This window comes from Pseudophryne corroboree, chromosome 1 (assembly GCF_028390025.1).
Source record: "Pseudophryne corroboree isolate aPseCor3 chromosome 1, aPseCor3.hap2, whole genome shotgun sequence".
NCBI classification, from domain to species: domain Eukaryota; kingdom Metazoa; phylum Chordata; class Amphibia; order Anura; family Myobatrachidae; genus Pseudophryne; species Pseudophryne corroboree.
Genome location: NC_086444.1, coordinates 957,203,978 through 957,223,638, shown reverse-complemented (window position 1 = coordinate 957,223,638; position 19,661 = coordinate 957,203,978).

Here is a 19,661-nt window from a genome sequence, read left to right as displayed (position 1 = left end):
AATGTATTTAAACAGTCATTTACAATTTAAAAAAATTAACATAATATAAAAAATAGACTTATGAGACAGAATATGTGTCATAAGTATCTTCTTTGTATTGTTTTAATTAGGAATGACAGGGGAGGTGCTGCCCCCCCTGCCTCCTCTGACTGCACGTCCCTGCTCATAGTACTGTAGGTGATGTGAGTCAGCAACCAACAGGTATGAGCACTACTGTCAAAAGTAATAATACGCAGTGGAATGTATATGAACACTGCATGTTGTGAATGGTAATACATGCTGGTATTTACAGTAGATGTACGTTCTGTAGGCTGTAAATGGTGATGCATGCTGGAACTAGTTGTGCACTCTGCAGGCTATGGGGTAAATTTACTAAAGCTTCTAAAACAGAGAATTGTCGATGTTGACCATAGCAACCAATCAGATGCTGTCTATCATTACTCTATTGCATTTTAGGAAATGATAGCCATCATCTGATTGATTGGTTGCTTTGGGCAACATCACCGTTTCTCTGTTTTAGATGCTTTAATAAATTTACCCCTGTGAGTGATACTGCAGAAGCATTCTCTATAAACACCCACATATATAAGCCCTAACTTAAAAGAAGTTCGTAAGTGCGCAGAACCTCTTTGTAAACTCTAACAGACTACAAAATTGATTCAACAATGTTTAAAACAAAAAGTTCATGTTTGTTTGAAAGAAAATCTGCTCAACACTTCTAAACTTTTTTTTCTGCATTTCACTTTATAGATTCAAATGTGGGTTTACACAATGCTCCAAAACATTATGATACTCATTCTAGTAATGTGGCTAAAACACAGTAGTAACTTTTAAAATGATAAAAAAATAAAATAATGAAATGGAGTTATGATTTTTTACTTTCTGAAACATAATTATTAGTTAGGGTTTTCCAGGAGCATTACATGAACATAAACTGTAATTAGTAGTGATATGATGACAAAGGCCATGTTCATAATGTGAGTCATTACATAATTTATAATGCCATTTTCTGGTACATCATTTGACCTTTGCTGCATTACTATATTATACAGTCACTTTCATTTTCTTTAAACCTTCTGTCAAGTCACTTTGTTCAGAGAACATAATTTATTATGATGACTGTGTTGTACCCTGCACCTTGCTTTGTAAAAGGTCACATTAAATCTGTTAGATTTTATGCCGTCACTGGACATATGTTGCTCGGCATAAGCACTTTTGCCATGGTGTCAAAAAGCCTTGATATTCTGCATAATGACAGCATGCTGTTTATCTTGTGTTATGATTAATACTTGCATTAAGCATGTTTTCACTTTCTATCAATTGATCCCAAGTGACTCCTTATTTTGCTTGATTATTGCTATTTTGGAATTTTTGGTTTTAGATTAAATTCACATACTTGATTAGCACACAATTTATATGCTGTTTTCATGATCATTTCATGACATGTCTGCCTTTGTATATTATGTTATCGGACTTTGTGGCCAATTCAGCATGATTTGTAGAAGTGCAGAAATCGCTACTGCGAGGACTTAAACTGTGATAGCATGCGGTTGCAGTCTAAGTCCCGGTGGGGGCAGGGACAGGGCATCCTTGTGGCGCTTAAGGGGTGTCGTGTATGTGGTACGGTCCTGACAACGGAGGCATGTCCGGACCGTTTGTTGGGAGGGCTGCGGCGGCTGTGTGACGTCATATGCAGCCGCTGAGACCCAAAACATGGCGGCCCAGTGACTGTCTTCGCAGCGCGGCTGCGAGAGCAGGGAGCTACCCTTAAGATGCGAGCACATCGCTGTTTAGCTATGTATGAGCATTTCAGCAGATTGGGGGGGGGGGTACCAGGGGCGGATTGGAATGGAAAACCAAATTTCTGGAAGCAGCCCTAATAGAGGCATGGTCTGTAGAGGGGGTGTGGTCTGAGAAGGGGGGCGGGATCACTCCTCATCAGGCCTGATTCTGAGTTGGACCGAGTTGTGGCTTTCCTTGTGCCTTTTGCTGCAGTTACATCTGCGATTTTATTGCAGTGCTCCACAAAGCCTTTCCCTGGTGTACATTTGTGCATCTGAATATGCAAGGATTGAGACGCCCACTGTCAATGTCTACAGATGCTGTAATCATGATTTGTGCATCGCAGGATACCATCAGTCACACCATGAAACTTGCACCAGCCCTATGCTACGTGCAGATCATCCCTTTGTGTATGGTCTCCAATGTGAGCAATGCAGCATCTCTGCACACAACCACTATCAGCCTGTTTCACTCCAGTAACACTACATTACATGGATACAGACATGGGGGGGGGTGTCAGAGAGACAGAGGGGTAATGAAGACAGACACGGGGGGGGGGTTGGTGACAGAGAGGTAATAGAGACAGACACGGGGGGGGGGATCAGAGAGACGGAGGGGTAATAGAAACAGACACAGGTGGAGGGGTGTGTCATAGAGACAGGGGGTAATATAATAGAGACAGACATGGGGGGATTGTCAGAGAGACAGAGAGGTAATAGAGACAGACAAATGTGGAGGGGTGTGTCAGAGAGACAGACAAGTGAAGGGGTGTGTCAGAGGCAGAGGGGTAATAGACATAGACACATGGGGGTTTCAGAGAGACAAGGGGTGATAGAGACATGGTGAGGAAAAGGAGGAGTCAAAGAGACACACAACATGGGGGAGAGGAAGAAGTAAGGGGTGGGCTGGAGAAATAGGGCAGACAGACTGGTCTCTGATCACCTACCCCCTCTTCTACTGCCACTGGCCATTCCCAGTGCAGTCCCCAAGGCTCCACATCAGACATCTGCAGACTCTGTGGCCGTGCTGCAGCTTCAATGATTGTAGCAAGTGTAGAGGCAGGGGCGGGGCTACAGCCACACATACACAGTGCACAACAAATGCTGACTGCTGTTAAAGGCCGTCCGCTGCCTTACTATTTCAAAAGGCAACATGCAGCACAAGTTCTCGTGGCGCACAGATTTACTAATGGCGGGCATCTGCCATCGGCACAGCAGGAGCAGGCATCAGGGAGTCCAGAGCTCCATCATCACCCACATTACACCTCCAATTGCTGCGAGTTAAATGTCCTGATAACCGCTTCGATTGATTTAAACCCTACCCTACTGATTTTAATATAAGCTGGTAGCCCCCTGTAGTTGCCCAATGTGAAAGCTCCGATCGAGGTGCCGGCTGTCCCCAGCTCAGCGCACTATGTGCATCGGCCCGGAAGAAGTGGGGTAGGGCCGGCTCACCGGTAACTTGCATGGTACCCTGGTGGGCTAGTCCGCCCCTGGGGGGTACCCAGCATGCAGGGCAGCCTTACTAGAGAGGTGAGTTGTAGTATTGTGATTTCTCGCAAAAACTACAACTCATGCTGAATTAGGCCCTTTATCCGTAAGTGATCCCAAACCTACTCTAAACACATTACAGCAGAATAAAATGACATCCTAGCACTATTCATAGACAATAAATATAAATAGATACCACTGAACGGAGGAATGCTGCACATAGAGGGTAGCAAGCACATAAATATATTTATACATACAGGGGTGGATCCAGAAGAAAATAAAAGGGGGGGCACCATGATAGGGGAATGGTAATAGTTATATTTACATACACCTAAGGCACGCATGCTCCAAGATAAGAGGAGTGGTATCACAGGGGGCGTGGCCTCACAGAATACGCCATCAGGTAATGATTGGCTGCAGGAGCGCATCCTGGTTTATTGCCAATGTTTCACCCTGATGAAAAGGCTGATTGGGCCTTGAAATGTTGGTCACCTGTTCCATTAGTTATGGGAGCCTGGTAGGCATCCCAGCACAATATAATTATTAAAGTTTTTAGTTGGTGGTGGCAGGTGCAGCATACCTTGTTTTGGGCACTGCGGTGAGACTCAGACTGCAGGACACGAACTACCCATTTTTGATTAGCAGAAGCAGCCAGCTGAATCTCCAACAAGCAGCATAAGACATCTGCAGGACAGCCCTGTCACAATCACACGGGCCACCTTCTCAAAGCTGAGCTGAGTTTGACTGCACCTAGCATGGTGGTAAAGGAAGTGGAGGAGGAAGTGCTGGGAAACTGTGCGGTGCAGTGAGGGCTAATGAAGCCTTCTGAGCCTTCATAAATAACAGTCTAACTCGATGCTGGCATTTGAACTCCGCGCCTGGGCTGGACTCTGGCCGGCTGGTAGCGGGGGAGGTAGGTTGCAGTGTGAGCAGGAGGAGGCTGGAGCTGCAGCTCCAGCATCCCCATTGGTTACCACATGGACTTGCTGTTAGAGCAGCGGCGGGTCCTAGTGCCTGCCAGGCTCTTTTATCAAATCTGACTGACGGAAATAGCAGTAGTACTGCTGCTGTTCTCCTTTTGAAAAAAGAAGGAGCCAGAAATGACAGGGGGGGGCACGGGCCCGAGTGCCCCCCCCCCACCCCCCCCTGGACCCGCCAATGTATACATACACAGGGCAGGAGGCACCAGACTGTTAAGGTAATGAAAATATTTTTTTTACTAAAATAATGTGATAAAGGGTGATGTATACCTTTTTATTCTTATTTTTTTATTACCCAGATCACATTTCCCATTCTTATAATGGGAAATGCAGTCTAGTCATATTTACTAAAAAAAAAAGTTTTAAAAAAACACCTCAGTGAGCCCTGTGAAGATAATGCTATTTTTAGATAGCGCGATCACTGGGCTCACTGCAATATGCTGCCTCTTTCACAGCTTTCTCTGCCCGCTGACAGAAAAAACTGTGCAGGGACCCAGCCAGTGTGATCAGCTATGTATGTCTGATAGACACACAAACTGATCACTGTAAAAAAAAAAATTGTACCCAGGGACCGGTGCTTCGCTGAGGACTGGCGATCATCGGGTCCTCCTGCACTGCTGCATGAACCCTGGTGCTGGAAAGTGATGCTGCAAAGCGGCAGCTCACATTGCAGCACTGGGGGACACAGCAGGAAGAGAATCCATGACTGGCAGGTAAGTATGAGCAGTGGTGGGTGGGTTGTGGAGCGGGGAGAGGTAGTCGCAACTGGGGGCAGCAGCAGCAATGTCAGCGGCACATGCACAGCATATACTAGGGGGATTTTTGTGAAAAATACCCCGATAAGGCTGCAGAGCTTTGTCCCCTCATGCCATATTAGATACATCCATGCGATGTAATCAATTATTACATTGCAGATGGTAATAAATCGGCCCTTAAGTCTTGTACCATGGCAACATTTGAAAACCATACTAATAAATGCATATTGATCTGCAATTTATTATATATTGAGTGTCATGAAAAGCCACTGTTAGCCACCTGCAATGGTACACAATAGAAGCACACCTTTATTTTATGTGTGTACGCCTTCAATAATAAATTGCACTTCTATTTTGTGTGTTCACTAAGGGATTGCAGACTAATTCAAATACAGCTGTGACTACATGGACTCTCACGACAACAGAAAAGGATTAAAGAAAAAATAAATAGCACAAAATCAAAGTCAGATTAATAAGAATGTACTATAGGTAACTATATTTACTTTAATATATTTAAAAAAGTATAATTTCTTGATAGGACTTACATTTTTTCAAGCACTAAACATGGTAAATACTACTGGAAACAATAAATAATAGTATTAAAAAAAAACATTTAACATACCATCTAAAATTAGTACTGGGGGTTATTCAGGTTAGTTAGCACTATATTACCCATGTGCTAGAGCCAAGCCACAAGTACAAACCAAAAAAAGCACATTAATGGGCAAAACCATGTTGCACAATAGGTTGGGCAGATGTAACATGTGCAGAGAGATTTAGATTTGGGTGGGTTATATTGTTTATGTGCAGGGTAAATACTGGCTGCTTTATTTTTGCACTGCAATTTAGATTTAAGTATGAACACAACCCACCCAAATCTAAATTGATCTGCTCATCTGCCCCATGGGTGGATTCAGGGGTTATGCTGCCTAGGGGCGAAGGCCCCTAGGCAGCATAACAGTAATGGCCACTCCCTGCCTAATTTTACTATTTTCATTGATTAGTTATAAGCCCTCATTTGATGTTAGCCAATTTAATAGAAAAATAAAAAAGGCACTAACTATGCCTTTTTTTTTTTTAAGATTATTGGGGGTCATTCCGAGTTGTTCGGTCGTTATTTTTTTTTCGCAACGGAGCGATTAGTCGCTAATGCGCATGCGCAATGTCCGCAGTGCGACTGCGCCAAGTAAATTTGCTAAGAAGTTTGGTATTTTACTCACGGCATTACGAGGTTTTTTCTTCGTTCTGGCGATCGTAATGTGATTGACAGGAAGTGGGTGTTTCTGGGCGGAAACTGGCCGTTTTATGGGAGTGTGTGAAAAAACGCTGCCGTTTCTGGGAAAAACGCGGGAGTGGCTGGAGAAACGGAGGAGTGTCTGGGCGAACGCTGGGTGTGTTTGTGACGTCAAACCAGAAACGAAACTGACTGAACTGATCGCAGATGCCGAGTAAGTGTGGAGCTACTCAGAAACTGCTAAGAAGTGTCTATTCGCAATTCTGCTAATCTTTCGTTCGCAATTTTGATAAGCTAAGATTCACTCCCAGTAGGCGGCGGCTTAGCGTGTGCAAAGCTGCTGAAAGCAGCTTGCGAGCGAACAACTCGGAATGACCCCCATTATTATTATTATTATTATTATTATTATTATGTATACATATTTACTAAGTAGTACAACTTACAGTGGAAGCATGTGCATTTCTTACCCATTTACACTCCATTCAAAATGGCATATGGTACAGTACAGTGGAAATATTTTGTAGGTACTTATTGGACTGACAGTACCAACAGAAGCATTCAAGTGCCGCCCCTATTGAGTTGTATATATCAAGTATGTCATCACTGAAAAACATAAAGGGAAAACTCTCTGAATGTGTCACTTTAATATACTGTATAATGATGATTGTATTCTAGATTTCCTTTCAATATGCTTTTTCAACATAACATTTTTCTGGAGTGCCCAGTTTGAGTCCATTGATCTCAGAGAAATAAATGTGCGTTGTGTGTTAACTTTCTTTGAATCTGCACAACTAGATTCAAGTGCTAATATACATTTCCCATAGCAAGAATAAACATTAAACTTTAAGTCAAAAAATGTCTTCTCATGACCTTAAGGTCATTCCATTTAAAAATCCATTATTCAAGAGCGCCATGAAAATCAGACTTCTACCAGTGCAGTATTTTAGGAAAATTACAGTAGTAGCAATCTTCAAACTGTATTTATAATATGTAATTGTATTGTACTATTTCCCAGTTAGAGTTTCTGTGTGTGGGATAATAAACTAAAACATTCCACTTTGTGCTGGAACAATATAAATATATTTTACATAATTGGAATATTGGATATACTTAATTTTACTAATTGACAGCAATTATATTTGATTCTACTTGTGGTACTTTAAGTACAGAGAAAAGAATGCATATTTTCTGTACAGAACACCACATGCTTCTATGTAAAGGTACAATCCCTTCTAAAAGAAAAGTGATTTTTTTTAAAATAATATCACTCTGGTTAGTTTTAAGAGGGCCCACGAGGCGAGATTTTGTAAAGTGTTTTTTTCACAGTGCTGCAGGGGATATCTCATAGAGGGCTTCATTCTGATTTGTATGGTATTGCACAGCCGCAGGGATGCAGCTGTGTAATACCGTACAACTAAAATAAAAATGCAGCAGGATTCATCTGTAGGAAATAGATGCCTGCTGTATGCATCTGTGATCCAAGTGCTGTGTGCGAAGACTCAGCATCGGATCACCACTGTGACCATCAATCGCTGCCCTCGGCCACTCTGCTCAAGCTGAAGTGTACTCAGACTGGCCATGAGAACCCTGTTGATGCAGACCCTGGTCTCCGTCAATTATGCTGCCACTAAGGGGGGAAGGGGTGGTTGTGCAGTTTACAAAACATCAGATTTGTACGAAAACCATCAGGCTTGCGTACAAGTCTAAATCAGGCCCAAAGTGCAGTTTCACAACAATGCATGCTTTTTGGAATTTTCATATTACAAAAATGTGATTTACTAATACTGTAACAAAATAATTTGAAAACCCTATGACTGACTCAACCATCCTGATTGTTAGAAGTGGAGAGCGCTACTTTGCAGTCTCCAATATTATTATTGAACATGAGCTGCTCTATCTTGTTACTGTGTATGGACATCTCCCCCTTAGCTTCTGAGACTGCGTCACTATTACCCACATTGGCCGCTGTTCCAGCACATGCACAGCTACCGCATCCCAGAGACAGTCACTGGTTGGTGATCTGCCTGAACCCTTCTCTGCTTTATGCTCCTCTACCAGTGTAACAGTGAGTACCACTTGCACACTAAAACACACTGCTGGTTAAGCTACACTGGACTGGTTCTTGGGTCAGCTCGCAATGCGCTGGTGTGTACTGTACAATTAACTTTGCTAAAACCACCTGTACACATATTTCTAAAGGTGCATAAACACGGTGCGATATGCACTTAACTTTCCTTACAATTTTGACTATAGTCAAAATCGTAAGGAAAGTTAGTGCATATCGCACCGTGTGTACACAGTTTGCGATGCCAATGCGTGGTCCCGCGGGATTGGCAACACAAAAAAACAGACTGTGCACGCAGCCCAACATTGATCTGTACCATGTATGAAGCTGCATTTTGCAAAGCCACATGTCAGCACAACAGAAAAAAAGCTAAATATTTTGACAGGCAAAATTGCTCAATTTATTTGCCTATAAAAATAAATATTTCTACTACAATAGATCTGTATTGTCTGAAGTTAATCTGTATACTAAATCTGATATGGTAAACATACTGTAATACATTTCAATAATTATTTGAGTTAAGAAAAAAAGAGGTTTTTGTTGTGCTGATACAGTAGATATGTGCTATGAGAAAAAGTAAAACCTCCAGAAATTTGGAGAATAAATGGACATAGGGAAATCATTTCTTTGTAAGGTACAGAATGCAGAGAACCAGGGGCACTTTAAGAAAGGAGGAGGTCAGTGTGCAGCCTCCTCCATCTGGGCCCCCTGCTCTCTAACCAGCAGCGGTGCAGAGTCTGAGCACTAGGGACTCAAGGGGTAATTCAGATCTGATCGCTGGGCTGCTAATTTTGCTGTCCTGCGATCAGATAGTCACCACCTCCTGGGGGAGTGTAAATTCGCTGTGCAAGTGTACGATACCATGTGTAGCTGAGCTGCAAAAATCCACTATGTGCAGTCTGTGCGAAACCCAGGACTTAATCCTTCAGTGCGATGAGAACAGGTTGATTGGGGGACGGAGCTGATGCCAGACACCCTGCCTGAAAAAGCTCAGTTGCCACCCACAAACGGCCTCTTCCTGTCAATCACCTTGCGAATGCCCATGCGATCTGATTTTTTGCACCATTCCGTTGCTGAACAGTGATGCCCGTTGTTGTCCGACGTGCATGCGCATTGCGGTGTATACACATGTGCAGTTAGGACCTGATCGCCGGCTGCGCGAAAATCCACAGCAGTGATCAGATCTGAATTACCCCCTCGGACTGTAATGAGCATGTGCAGATCTCCTGAAAAATGGTGCAGCAGACATTTTCTCTACTGCGCATGTGCCAGAAGGTGCCTGCAGCATTGTACAGTTACATAAATACAGAGGGTAACCCTAAACACATTAACCAAAGAGACAATGAAAGAGTTGAGGAGTAGCAAACAGGATATAGAGAATCGCTATGGCTTGTAGAAACAAGAAATGATGAGTCACATGGGTGGGAATAGGGAGCAAATAGCACTCAAAGAACTTGTACCCAGTAAGTGGGCAGACAAGATTTCTGCACAATGCAGGCTCATTTGAAGGTGTGAAGGCTGTGAGAAAGTTTGAGTGTTCCAAAGTAGAGTGGCAACATGAAAGCAAAAGGAGGGGATCAGAGCAGATGTGAGATGTAGGTCAGTGAAGGAGCAGAGAAAGTCTGAAGTAGTGTGGACTGAAAATGACTGGACATGTACAATAGGAGAGAGTGAAGCAGTTCAGGGCTTTTTAAGGAGTTTAGACTGTATTCTCTGGTGGATAGTGAGCCTATGAAACAGTTTGCAATGGGAGATGGCTGACAGAACAGTGAGACTGGTTAGTGAGATGAGCAGCAGTGTTAATTATAGCTTGCAATGGGGAGTAATGGATGAGAGGAAATCTAGAGAGAATGATATTGCAGTAGTTTAGGCAGAAAATGACAAGTTCAAGGATGAATGTTTTGGTTGCATCCATGGTAAGGAACGACCTGATACTAGAGATATTACAAAGGTGAAAGCTGCAAGTTTGAGAGAGAGACTGAATATGGATAATGAAGGCAAGGGAAGAGTTGAGGAAGACACCCAGATAGTGGACTTGAACGACAAAGAAAGATTATGGTGCTCTCTACAGACAGAGTAAGGGAGATGAGGGGGTCTTGAACAGGAAAATACAATGTTTGGTTTCAGATATATTGAGTTTAATAAGGTACTGGGATATCCAGCAGGAGATTACCGAAAGACAGGCACACATGAAAGGACAAAAGAAAGAGGTCAGGGGAGGGGAAGTAGATTTGGGTGTCATAGGCATATAGAGGATATTAAAAGAGTTGTAAATGGGGGAGAGAAAGTGACGAGCAGAAATGTGGGGAACACTAACTTGGGGGAAAGGACGAATCAGAGAAGACAGAGTAGAGAAGTTAAAGTATAACTAACAAAGGAGAGAGTCATTGAGGCTGCGGCTATGTTTCGGCAGATAAGTAGAGAGAAATAATAACCCACTGGATTTTGCAGTTCTAAGATCATTAGTAACCTTAGTAATGGCCATTTCTGTTGAATGAGATGAACAGAAGCTAGGCTCATATGGATCAAGGAGGGAGTTGTCTGCGAGGGAAGCATTGGACCATCACAAAACAACACTTTGTGAGCGTTTTTTGTAGAAAAAAATTGTCAGTTAAGTGGTTAATAGTGAAGTTGTGTGTAGACCACATACATTTGAAATGTATTGAATGTTCCAGGGTGGTGAATGGGAGATGGCTGTTCAGGAGATAAACTGCCTGAAGGATGTGTTACTGGAGTGTCACAGTTGTGTTGCATAACTGCAAACTCAGGCACTTTGGGCTTGACACAGAATTGCACACAACTCTTGTGTACAACTCCAATGTTGAGAGATCTGCATATGTGCAGATCTCATTCTGCAAGATCACATCACACACAGTGCCCCCAGCTGCAACATGATTTACATGCTGTATCCATCAATGGGCAGCATTGTAGAAAATGGGAGCATGTCACTCCCATTTTCTGGGTGTACTGAAACCAGTGGCTGCGTCCTTGGATGCAGCTTCACTGATTTCAGCTGCTTGAATGTTCTACCCATCTTGAGGGTTACTCAGATGACCAATGTTCACACAGATGATCCGATGCATTGTTCATGAACGCAGCAGCAGATCACAGAAGCCATCAGGAGATGTCTATTTACAAAAGAATCAGTTATCTTAATTAGGCCCTTAATCACTTACATTGGAGGCCATACCTTGATGGACAATCTGCACCTAGCAGACTAATGGTAGCATCTTAAGATGAACCAAGAGAGATTGTTGCATCTAAAGACACACAAAGTCCTTGCACATTACATGCATGTTTGTACACCAGGGAAGGGCTGATACTAACTTTTTCATAAAGTCACAGACACGTCTCCGACAAAAGATGCTAAGGCATTTACAGCAGTGTGCTACTCTGAATCATCACCTTAATGTTGCTCCATATCTAGCCAAATAGTATGATATGGCTTTTTTTTCCATTTAAATGGCTTGTAACCAGTGGCAGCCGCTGCCCATGGTCTGCAGCGCAGACCACACTTTGCATGGCGGGTAGGCTGATTAACACTATAAACATACATGTAATGTTATATGTAGTATATGTGCCGGCTGCCTTACCTGGAGATCGGCAGTGCTGTGTTTCACTAAGTCACTGCTGCACCCGGGCCACAGCATTTGGCTTGTCTTTCCTCTATAAACCTGACCCCAGCCTCCTGAGAAACTAGCCAATGGGAGTCTGGGAGGTGAGCTTAGAAGGAGAAATGAAGCCAACTGCTGCGTCTCGGGTGCAGCAGTAGCTGTGAAACGCACAGTGCTGCTGAACCCAAGGGACAGGCAGCCAGCACATATGCTACATACCAACATTACATGTATGTTTATGTGTGTTAACCAGCCCCCTTTCCCACATGCAATGTGTGGTCTGCACTGAAGCCCATGGGCAGCAGTCAACACTGCTTGTATCTAATTCTAAGTACTAGCATTTTTTTTTCTTTTGCAAAGAAGCTTTTTATCTGCAGAGTATACATTGCCGAAATACACTTTTGTTAATAACTCAGTGATAAGTCTATCCAAACATGCTAAAAATAGATGTAAAATTTCTTTACAAAACATTGTCATTAGACTGCTAATTATAAACACCAGGAAGAGCAGCATATACAACATATTTCCCTCATCTGCAAAATCTATCTACAGTATTGGTTATAACACTTTAAATAGAAACCATAATACCATAAGCAGGAGCACAAACATTCTAGAGAGCTATATCCATTTCGCAGTCTAGAATGTTCTAAATCAGTCACACACATTGTTTCATAACAAAATATCATCATATTATTTATACAAATTGAAAACTAGGCTTTTGTTCAAAAGTGATACATTTCCAGATGGTTAAGTTATTTTAGAAGCATGCCTAGAACACAGGGTCAGCAATTACTAATTTCTATTCCAGATGAAAAAGCCAGCATATACATATTTGTTAAAACATGTAAATTTGTTGTAATGCATTTAAAGTCATGTATTTACTGTACAATATATTGTATAATAATTAGATAAGCAATATTTATACATGTTAAATGCATGAACGTCACAAAAACACAAACTAGTATAAGTGTATAGACACATAGGGTTAGGTACATTACATGGTTATGCAGTCACTGTGGCAACACTCATAATGTTAATATTATGTCAACATAGCTCATGTCGGCATCTGCAGAATGTCGACATGTGAAATGTTTCAGTTTATATATGAAAACCAACCTGTAGTAATTGCTGTCAATTTGACATTGAAACTGCTGTAAATGTTCAAGCTGCTTCTAAATGACATGTTTCAGAGCCAGATGTTTTTTTATTTAATTTCAGTGTACATACAGTATACAGTATACCACCTCAAAAATATTTCTGTATGACAAATACAGTAGGAAAAGGAATTTGAATTGTTTGGAGGAGGTGCACCCAAAAGCAAATACAATGGGGTATATTTACTAAGCTCCCAATTTTGACCGAGTTGGTGTTTTTTCCATCAAAGTGTCATCTCGGGAATTTACTAAACTCAAATCTCAGCAGTGATGAGGGCATTCGTATTTTTTTTGAAGGCAAAGAAAAAAATACGAATGAATACATCATCGGTCAAACACGCCTGTTATTTTATACAACTCGGTAATTTACTAAAGATTCGTATTCACAATCACTGCCGGCAATAGCCAAACACTTCCGGGAAAAAATACAAATTGTAAAAAAAAGCAGTTTTCAAATAGACCTCCTTTTTTTTAATGTGTTCTGATAGGCATGCACGGAGCCGTGAGATCCATGCATGTTTATCAGTGGGAATGGGTGTAAAAGAGTTAAAAATGAGGAAAAAAATTTGCGTGGGGTCCCCCCTCCTAAGCATAACCAGCCTCGGGCTCTTTGAGCCGGTCCTGGTTGTAAAAATATGGCAAAAAAATTGACAGGGGTTCCCCCATATTTTAACAACCAGCACCGGGCTCTGCGCCTGGTCCTGGTGCAAAAAATATGGGGGACAAAAGACGCAGGGGTCCCCCGTATTTTTAACACCAGCACCAGGCTCCACTAGTCAGAGAGATAATGCCACAGCTGGGGGACACTTTTATATTGGTCCCTGCGGCCCTGGCATTAAATCACAAACTAGTCACCCCTGGCCGGGGTACCCTGGAGGAGTGGGGACCCCTTAAATCAAGGGTATTCCGTTTTTTTATTTTACCAAGTCCCTGGATTATAACTTTTAAGAAGAGGACCGATCTACCACGGATTCTTTGTAAGTATAATTTTATTTACAGGTACCCATGGATTCTACTGGACAAGGGGACCGACTGCTTTGTGTCAACATAGGTAAGTATGTATGTATGTAAGTGTGCATGTATGTTTAATAAAATTTGACTTTCACGGTGTGTGTGTTTTGTTTTTATTTGGGTATTTTTTTCATAGTAGATCTACAGGTAACAGCGGGCCCGTTCCCCCCCGCATGCTGGTACTTGTGGTTCTCCAAGTACCAGCTTGCGGGGAGGCTTGCTGGGACTTGTAGTTCTGCTACAAAAAACAATATTATTTTTTTAACTCAAAAGGCTATCAGCCTCCCATCCACCACCCTTGGACGGGGGGACAGCTTTGGGCTTCACCCCTGGTCCTTCGGTGGCTGGAGGGGGGGGACCCCTTGATTTAAGGGGTCCCCACTCCTCCAGGGTACCCCAGCCAGGGGTGACTAGTTGGTGATTTAATGCCAGGGCCGCAGGGACCAATATAAAAGTGTCCCCCGGCTGTGGCATTATCTCTCTGACTAGTGGAGCCCAGTGCTGGTGTTAAAAATACGGGGAACACCTATGTCTTTTGTCCCTCGTATTTTTTGTACCAGGACCAGGCGCAGAGCCTGGTGCTGTTTGTTAAAATATGGGGGAACCCTGTCAATCCCCCCCCCCCCCCGATTTTTACAACCAGGACCGGCTCAAAGAGTCCGAGGCTGGTTATGCTTAGGAGGGGGGACCCCACACAATTTTTTTCAGGGTTTTTAACACTTTATACACTTCTTTTAAGGTACACAATGAAGCCCTTCACGGATCTCACAGATCCGGCCGGGATTCATTGTGTTAAGTTTGGCAGTGTTTTACTAATCACTCCTGTAAAACACTGCCTGAAATTACGAATGACATGGACATCGGAAAACACGAAAATGCAGAATACGACAGCATAGTAAATGAGGCGTAAAAAATTCAAAAAGTTGCAAATTCACACATTCGATGTCATTCGTATTTAATCTCCCTCCAAATCCCGACAATTACGAATCTTAGTAAATATACCCCAATGACTTGCAAAAAATTAGCCAAGAGGAAAAGGTATTATTTAGTAGAGCATGCCACATTTTAGATTACTGTGCCCTCTTGGCTAATTTTTTGCAGGTACTAAATGACACCAAACCCACCGCTTAGTAAATATAGCCCGGATTGGCAATCTACAAGCATCATTGGGCCCTTAATGTCTGGGCATGTTGGCACTTGTTGTTTCACTTGTTGAAGGTCATATGTAAAGAACAATATTATAACCTCTTTTATTATCATTATCCCACCACCCAGAGGTGTGGGTGATAGCCCTGAGCTTTCAGTCCAGGGATGGTTGTCCATTGGGAGAGGAGATCACATTTCTTAGGTGGTCCTGACTTTCTGGAAATTCCAGCCCTGGCATTACCAATTTGGGTCTATAACCTTAGCCCCCTTAGCCCACCGCAGGTCCAGCTTGGGGCTGGTTATTAGTAAATAGTGGGAACCCCACATGCTTTTTACACCATATTTTTCAATACTAGCCTAGGCTCAAAGGCCCGGGGCTGGTTACTGATTCAGCGGAAACCCACAATTATTTCATTTGTTTCATTAATTAAGTTTAGCCAGCCAGCTTGCAGCCCCCTTTGGCCAATATTGAGAAAGACGTGAGATGGTTAAATTGACTGGGAATAACTGGAAATTAATGTTATTGATGTTACTAATACTGTAGAAACAAAAACAGGTCCAAATTACATGATTTCAGCGGGTTTTATACATTTTTTAAGAAAATGAAAATCTAAACAATTGAGGATGGTTTTGACAAATCAAAACACAAAGGTGATTTAAAACAAAAATACTTGGATCTGTAAACATCTCTAATATAATTTCTTTTTTTTTTGGTTAATATTATTATTATTATTATTATTATTATTATTCTAAGAAATCTTTCTATACGCCATATTAGTCATTGCCTAAATTCAGACATAGGTTATTGGTAAAAATTCAAGACTGGAATTATTATGCAAGGGTTTACTGTAGCTTGAAATGACAGAATATAGTGATGGCCTACCATAATAGCTATATTTGTAGCTGAATGCTTAAATTCTCAAATACTTAAAATATATTTATAATGAATATAATTTTAATAATGTGAAAATATCATTCTTTAAATAAATTTAAATTTATCTTCATAAATAAGGTACTAAAAATTGTAAAAATGCTCCTAAACTTTATCATGTCCATATTAGATACCATTCTGCTTCAGCCAAACAGACTATGGGGGTCATTCCGAGTTGTTCGCTCGTTATTTTTTTCTCGCAACGGAGTGATTAGTCGCTAATGCGCATGCGCAATGTCCGCAGTGCGACTGCGCCAAGTAAATTTGCTATGCAGTTAGGTTTTTTACTCACGGCATTACGAGGTTTTTTCTTCGTTCTGGTGATCGTAATGTGATTGACAGGAAGTGGGTGTTTCTGGGCGGAAACTGGCCGTTTTATGGGTGTGTGCGAAAAAACGCTACCGTTTCTGGGAAAAACGCGGGAGTGGCTGGAGAAACGGAGGAGTGTCTGGGCGAACGCTGGGTGTGTTTGTGACGTCAAACCAGGAATGACATGCACTGAACTGATCGCAGATGCCGAGTAAGTCTGGAGCTACTCAGAAACTGCTAAGAAGTGTCTATTCGCAATTCTGCTAATCTTTCGTTCGCAATTTTGATAAGCTAAGATTCACTCCCAGTAGGCGGCGGCTTAGCGTGTGTAAAGCTGCTAAAAGCAGCTTGCGAGCGAACAACTCGGAATGACCCCCTATGAGCGGTGTCCTATTAGTTGCGGTAAAGCATAGGTTTTGTGATTTTCTCGATGTTTTACCAATTTTTTTTACAGGCTATCCTATTAGATCATCCAGTAAAAAAAAAATGCCCTTTCTTCCGAAAACACACAAGTTCAGTGAAACCTGTGTGTTTTTGTGAGAAACAGCTCTGTTTTCTCTTGAAAAAGAGGCTGTTATCAGGGATTTGGTTTCACCTGCCTGAGGCAGGCGAAGCAAAATCCCAGATAAGCCATGGCTCGCGCTGGCTTATCAGGGCTAATAGGATAGCCCTGGATGAGACCTTTAGCCGCAGTAATTTACCGCAGCTAATAGGATACCGCCCTATGTTTATGAGAAGACTGGTAATCTTGTTTTTGTCTCACATATTTCTCCAACATAAAATACATAATTTTCTGAAACAACAGATATATACATATACACCTTAGCAAGGAGATGAGAAAGGTTGCTATTGTTAGGAATGACAAAAGTTATGGAATCAAAGATCAGTGTACAGTATATAATTATGTGAAAGATATGTTATTATTATATCTTAAGTATTTGCTGGGAGTATACAGTATTTTTTTTCTTTTCAGCTGTTAGAGCCGTTAATGTTTTTTTTCTCTCTGTTCTTATATAAACAAAATGACAACTTGCTAGAACATCTTTGGATAAACCAAGCATTTTATCAGCCAAAGATCAATATGCCATTGGGGAGTACAGATATGATATACATGGCAGAATCATTTCTTTGCTCTTTACTGATGAATTTGTGAATCCACCTAAATCTCAGATAGTTCCATGGGATCAGTATGAGATCCCAGTGCTCAAAATACAGATGCTGGGATCCCTATTTTGAAGAAACCGGCAGGGGTGAGTAAGGGGTGTTCTCCTCTCTGCCCTACCCCCTAAACCAAACCCTCCCTACCTACAGCCTAACCCTAACCTCCCCACCGCTGCCTAAACCTAACCTCCCTTCCCCCGCAGCCTAACCCTAACCTTCCAATGGGGATGCCTAATCCTAACTCCCCCTCCCCGCTGCATAACCCTAACCCCCTGGGACGCAGCCTAACCCTAGCCCTACCCCCTCAGCATAAACCTAACCTCCCTTCCCACAGCTTACCTTTGGTGCACCGAGGTCTGTACTCATTCGGGATCCTGGCTGTTGGTATTCCGGCTCCAGGATGGTGCACTCATTCTGGATGCCGGTGCCGGCATTCAGAATAGGGTCGGTATTCCGGCATTGGTATTCTGACTACCGGGATACCGACAGCCACGACCCTAACTGCTTCCCAGTTCCATTGCTCATTTCTTCCACTATAAAGGGTGAACGAGCTGTGAAAACAAAGCTCGGCTTTGACATCTAGGGGTACATTTACTAAGGCTTGGTTTGTTTTTTTTGTAGTGGATACCCAGGGGAGGGGGGATTTGCAATCCTCTGATTTACTAAAGGTTAATCCGATGGTAATCTAATGAAAATAGAGATTTTAGGACACAATAGAACATCGGCTCACCATCAAGCTATTTTCAGTAGATGTATTAAAACCCTGGATTTACTATGCTGTTGGTCCTAGATGGCAGTCACCCAAAGAAACAGTGAATTTCTTAGAGCTACTGTAGGGAGATACAATTGAAAAAGTGTGAAGAAACATTTGTACAGTAGCTGCATAGATATATCAGTCATAGTGCTTTGAGTTTATTAAATAACAATTTAGTAGCATACACTCTTTCCATTAGTTTATTATTTGCTTTAATGCAATCAGAATAATATGTTTCAGAATATGTATTAAATTAAAAGTACACATTCTACTTTACCTGAACAACTGAAGTGTGTGATGTACACAGATGAATAATTTTGTGATCAGGCAGACATAGTATATAAACACACTTTTATTGAAATGTGCACAGTTTAAGGTAAATTTACTAAGATGGGTGTTCTATTTAAGATGGGATGTTGCCCATAGCAACCAAACAGACTTCAGGTATTATCTTCTAGAAGGTGCAAGATAAATGAGAAGTAGAATCTGATTGGTTGCTATGGGCAACATCCCATCTTAAATAGAAATCCCATTTTAGTAAATTTACCCCTTAATGTCTCAAACTTCGGTGAAATTAAAGCATAGATTAAATAAATATTGGGAGGTAAATAATTTTATTTTACAATTTTGAATCTGAATTTTTCACTCCTAAAACTAGTCACCCTTTGCAGCTATAATCACCAAACACACTTTTGACTTTCTTTTTAAAATAGAAATAAAATATTGTTTGGGAATATGCAGAAGTTCCCACAAATACTTTGCTTTCACCCTTCTGTTCAGTTAATCATGAATGCATGATGGGTTTTAAGTCTGGACACTGTACTGGCTGCTCCATTATTGGAAGCCTACTGTTTTGTACTTTTCCACAAAGGAAGTTCTGACATAACCAGAAGGTATGATTTGGTTTATGGTTTTGCTGTATTATGAACACTTGACCAACTAGGTATAGGCCAGAGGGTATTGCATGATGCTGGATAATTCTGTGGTAGCTCTTTTGGTTCAGGGGGCTAGTCACTCTGTGCAAGTTGCCACTCAGGGTTCCAGCAAAAGAGACCCAGACCACGTGTTTTGGTTATAACTGCATTGACCTTTTTTATTATGTAAATAAACCCTAGACACTGAGGAACCATCTTCCAATATCTCGAAAGTGAACAAAAACCCTGTTGGAAGAATCAAAGATTTATCAATTTGATTAATTAGTCTATAAGGTCTTCTTTGTGTCTTCAGTAGTCCACCTACAGGGTATAATGGCCAAGCCAAGACACTTTTTTTATT